Source organism: Primulina eburnea, chromosome 6, assembly GCF_022965805.1.
Source record: "Primulina eburnea isolate SZY01 chromosome 6, ASM2296580v1, whole genome shotgun sequence".
Classification (NCBI taxonomy): Eukaryota; Viridiplantae; Streptophyta; class Magnoliopsida; order Lamiales; family Gesneriaceae; genus Primulina; species Primulina eburnea.
In genome coordinates, this window is record NC_133106.1 from 19,400,214 (window position 1) to 19,406,079 (window position 5,866).

At 31.3% G+C, this 5,866-nt stretch overlaps 1 long non-coding RNA gene across 1 annotated transcript; it reads left to right on the plus strand.

The window, feature by feature from the left end:
- The first annotated feature begins 2,732 nt into the window (after window positions 1-2,732).
- LOC140833354 (uncharacterized) lies at window positions 2,733-3,509 on the plus strand. Its single transcript, XR_012118430.1, has 2 exons — window positions 2,733-2,905; window positions 3,084-3,509. It is a non-coding gene; the product is annotated as an uncharacterized lncRNA (long non-coding RNA).
- The last annotated feature ends 2,357 nt before the right edge of the window (window positions 3,510-5,866 follow it).

Below are 5,866 nucleotides of genomic sequence, written 5' to 3' on the forward strand. Positions count from 1 at the left end.
TAAAACCGAAAAAATCGAAAATCCAAACCGAAAAAACCGAATACTAAACCGAACCGAAAACCGAATTTTATAATTCGGATATAAATGTTAAAACCGAAATTAATTTGGTTTGGTTTCGGATTATAAATGTCAAAACCGAACCGACCGAAAAAACCAAAATTTAATTAAATTAATAATGTTATTTTATTTTATATTATTTATTGAGATGATATTAGTGAATGAAGAATTATTTTGAATAATACTTAGTTGATTATTGTTTATGTAATTCATTTGTACTTTATATTTAAATATTTTACTAAGAAATCATTTAAAAAGATAACATATTATATTTTATAATATATTATATTGTTAATTTAAATACTTGTATCAAAACCGAATAACCAACCGAAATAACCGAACCATTTCGGTAAAAAAACCGAACCGAACCGAAGAAAAATGGTTCGGATATCGGTTTTTTATTTCGGTTTTTCGGTTTTCGGTTTTACAAATATATAATCCGATATCCGAACCATTTTTCTTCGGTTCGGTTCGGGTTGACCCGCGAACTTTATTTTTGAAAATATTACCTATATTTTTATATATTGTATGTTTGAACAAAATTTATTATATATTTATATGATACATTTTCATCATTTAATATTTATTTTACATATTTTTTATTTGATTTAGTAAATATATTTTTAATTTTCTACGATTAAACTTTCAAATTTAAATCGGAAATTTTGTTATTATGTGTTTAAATTAAAATATTATTATTAATTTTTATTTTTTTAAAAAAATTAAAATAAATAAATAAAATTCGGGTTAAGCGGGTTGAGTCGGGTTCGTGTTCGGGTTGGGGCTTTTCGGGTTGCTTCGGGTTCGGGTTGAAAAAAAAATAAAAAAAATTTCCCGGGTTGGCCCGAAACCCGACCCAACCCAACCCACCCGATTGACACCCCTATCGACTGACAAGGTTCCTAAGTTTCAGTTTGTCACAAAACTGACACTTCATTCGAAAAGGTTATGAAATTCGTGAGTATTTATTCAACCCCCCTTCTAAACACATTTCAACCTATCAACCGATCCTAACATGTATCTTGTAAATTGCACAAGACCTCATATATCTTTTGCTGTAAATTTATTGACAAGATTTAACTAATATCCAACAAAAAGACACGGGAATGAAATTAAACATATATTCCCTTATCTACGAGGAACGACAGACTTGTGATTTTTGTATCCAAAAGATACCAATCAAAGCAGAATTGGTTATGATGATGCTGGGTATTTATCTGATCCACACAAGGCATGTTCCCAAACCTGATATGTATTTACTCGTGGAGGCATTGCAATTTCTTGGCGTTCACATAAACAAACACTTGTAACAACTTCATCAAATCACGCCGAGATTATTGCATAACATGAAGCAAGCCGTGAATGTGTGTGGATAAAATCAATGCCCGAACATATCCAAATCTCATGTGGATTATCATTCAACAAGAAGCCCGTGATATTATATGAAGATATTACTGCATGTGTTACTCAAATTTGAAATATGGATACATAAAAAGTGATAGAACTAAATATATTCTCCCTAAGTTCTTCGCAAGAGCTTGAGAAGAATAAAGATATTGATATTCGTGACATTCAATCAAGTAAAAAATCATCATATCTCTTCACAAAGGCACTTCCTACAACAATATTCAGAAAACATATATATAATATTGGAATGCGCAATCTACAAAATTTGTGAAGAATCGTTCGTGTTAATATGAAGAGGAGTTTACGTGAGTGTACTCTTTTTCCGTTACTATTATTTTTATCCCAATAGGTTTTTCCTAGTACTGATTTTTAACGAGGCAGTATAAAAATACGTAATGAAGACAATCATTGTATCATGATCATCATCCCAAGAGAAATTGTTGAAAATAAAGAGTTGCAATTATTGAATGTGAAAATAAAAGTAGTAAATATTGAAAATTAGTGTGTGATGATGTATGTAATGATGTATTTATTTTTTGAATTATTTCCAAAGAAATTCTATAAATAGGTCTATCAATTTGTGAAGAGAACACAATTGAGTAGACAAAATTTTATAAAGTGTGTAATTTAATATATTTTGTGAGTTTGAGATTTTTACTTTTTACCGTAAATTTTTACTTTTAACATATACATAATTTTAAATTCTTTTCTTGGAAAAAGTGTAAAATTTCCACTAAATTCTCATAATAAGTTTTAGAATTTATTGTGTGAATATAATTTGGCATTTGCTCATCACCGGTCAGATCGGTCATAACTATTTTAATGATTAAATTGGTCAAAATCGATCAAAAAATAGCTTTTTCGACCATGAATTGGTGAAACGATTCGGCTGACCGTTCATCACTTTTTAAACTTTTTAAATTTTTTTATATTTCTTATATTTTAAATTTTATTATATTATCATTTATATAATATGATAGTTTTTTGGTCTTATAGTCTAGTAGAACAGTCTAATCGGATTAACAGAATATTATTATATTATCATTTATATGATATGATAGTTTTTCGGTCCTATAGTCTAGTAGAACAATCTAATCGAATTAACAGAATTTTATTATATTATCATTTATATAATATGATAGTTTTTCGGTTCTATAATATAGTAGAACAGTCTAATCAGATTAGCAGATTTTATATAATAGGTCGATTCAATCATCTATCCCGTTCAGATTATGTAAACATTTTTTAATATATAAATTTAATTTTTTTTAAAAATTTATTATGTCAATTTAACCAAACACGTAGTGCCTACTAGTTATGTGATATGTACACCATTAGGTCGGAATTGCGAACTCAATATTCCACATAGCTGCCGGGAAGACTTCGCCGGCGACGACCAGACGGCTAGTTAAGGAATTGTTTCCTTGATTGAATCTCTCTGGTATTTTATGCTTTTCATAATGATTTTGTGTACTTTCCCCAATTTTGTCAAATGCAAAAGAGGGATTGGTTTTCCTTCATAGAAATAGTCATTAAAACCTGAATTTTCAATGTATTGTTGTAATTCAGTTATATTATGGTCTGAGGTTTCTGATGCTACGTGCAATTTTTGTGAAAAGATGGAATTTTTCTAGGTTTATGTCGTAGTGGCTGCCAAAACTCGATTATGCAGTGGCGATTTTGACTTGTTTTTCGATGATCCTACTCTAACGCAGTTATGGACGTATGAATATCTGATTTTGCTAATTGAGATCTACTTGAGTGCCATTATTGAACCGGATGGGGCAAGTTAGAGTCATTTGTTCAAACATTTAGGAGTTCGTTACCACACTGATGCCAATGTATCATAGTGTAATTGATGATCTAACATGTAGGATGGTTTCATGATCACAATGGTGACAGACTGTTCCTTCGAACATGTTGAATGATGGGCTCTAATTAGATTCTAGTTGGTGAGTCGAGGGTTTAATTTTTTTATTAGATCATGCTTAGTGTGGTGTCGAGTTTAAAGCATCATTTAAATGTTCAAGTGATTGTTTATCTTTAGTGCTAGTTTGTTGCCCTGTATTATTGCCAACTTGGTAAATTGGAGACTCCTTAACCGTTTTGCACATTCTGTGGTCTTGGCTACTAACTATTTAATGATACATGTACTCATGCACCAACATAAACTATTCTTAAGTAATCGCTAATGATGGTTGTGTAGTGAGAAGACTTCTCTCTAATTTTCTGGGAGAACTTCAAATGATTCACTGAAAATGGTAATCTGATTGGTAGACTTCTCTCTGATCTTTTGGGAGAACTGACACAAAATACACATTGGTTTGTATGGAAAATCTGTGCTTATGTCTTTCCCTTGCGTCTTAGCTGCACAAACTGTTTGATAGATCACATATTTGCATGATAAATATTTGGTGGAGGGAAGATTGAGGTGTCTATGTTTTTTAACTGAGCTTGGAATTTGGTGGTGAGTGTATATGAAGTAGTTCGCAACGTGTTTTGATCAGCACTGAACCCTCTAAACAACTACGCAAGTTATGGATGGTCATATGATTGATACAGAACCGTTGATAATGTGAGCCTAACTCAGATATTTTGAAACCTATCTTTTTTTTTATATAAGAAACGATATTTTATAAATAATTAAATAGATGTTAATTACAATAAGTGGACTAGTAATCTACTGTCGACAAAAGCTACATAAGATCGATACTCTATCAATTATACACATAAGCTCAATCTCTCAATACATCTGAGATTGACACATTTTAAATTCTTGACGAGTATCAATCCACATAACAACTTTGATCTTGATTTTATCCCAGTACTCGCCACTGTCGTCTTTCGTATTCTAAAAAATTATTCGATTGCTCTCTAGCCACACAGACAAACATCTGCCATGAACCACCAGTTGCCAAAAAATTCTTCCCCTCTTTCCAACTAGCCATCCCAGATCCAAAACCTTTCGTTGACCTCGGCACCATCCAAACCAAATCCAATTCTTTCAAAGCTCTAGCGATATTTTGAAACCTATCTTTATAGAGTACTATGCTTCCTAACCCCTTGACTCTCATTGTCATTGCAGATTGCCTATTTACTTATCTATTTAACCTTCTCACAATATCACCTAATATACGATATGCTTGGAAAACATGAAGTCTGATCTATTATAGCCAATCTATTTCTACTAACTGAGCTGAGAACTTGGTTGTCAAGTAATTACAATCTGAAATATAGTTTGGATCTAGTTTGTGACAACAATGTAACGAGGCAGTATAAAAACACAGTAATGAAGACAGTCATTGTATCATTATCATCATCACAAGAGGGAGTGTTGAAAATAAAGATGCGTACACCGCCTCAACTTTAGGAAAAATCATTGTACTGAATTTGGATATATTAAATCTGATTCCAAATCATTTATTATAATATTAATAATAATAATAATAATAATAATAATAATAATAATAACAACAAATAATGCATTCTCCTTTTCATTAATGCTCTGCAGGCCATCTGATGCTTTCACATGATTATCTAAATTTGTTCATGCATTTAGACAATTGCTTTAGAAAATAGTCATTGTATAAAGATACACTGCCTACAACTTTTGACAAAAGATGCATACACCGCCTCAACTTTATAAAATTGAGACGTGCACGCACATCTTTCTTTGACAATAAGGCTCCCGCAATAACTCATCGATGGTATGAGATGTCTATAAATAGCAGCGATCGAGGTCCCTAAGCACACATCTCAGAAAACAAAATAGACCATCTGTCGAGAGGGTGGAATGCTTAGAAGACTTCAATCAGAAGGAAATCAGAAAATTTACAAATTTCTCGATGGCCGGAGGTAATACTCGATTCGCTTCCGCATATTATTTATCATTTTTATACATACTTAAAAAACATGACTTTTGAGAAAAATTCTGACATTGGTATCAGAGCCGTGATACATCTGCTTTGAAAATATTTGTTTTCGTATCATAAAATTTTGGGAAAATAACTTTAAGTTTTACATAAGAAACTTGAAATTTAAAGATCGGGCATAATAATATTAAGAAACTTACCGTTCTTGGTTGCACCTTGAAGTTCTTCTTTGAAATCTCAAAAAATTGTAGATTTGCTTTCTGAAATTTTTTACGAAATGAGAATAAAAGTTTGGAGCTAAATATTCAGAAATCTTGAAGAAGACGAAGTAATACATTCATTCCGAATTGAATTCTTTCTGATAAGTGAGTTTAATATCAAATATAATTAGCATGGCCCATGTGAAAGAAATTGTCGTTGAAAGTTTTCCAAATTTAACATTACAAATAAAGCAATTGTCTAAATGCATGAAAACAAATTTAGACAATCACGTGAAAGCATCAGATGGCCAGCAGAGCAGTAATGAAATG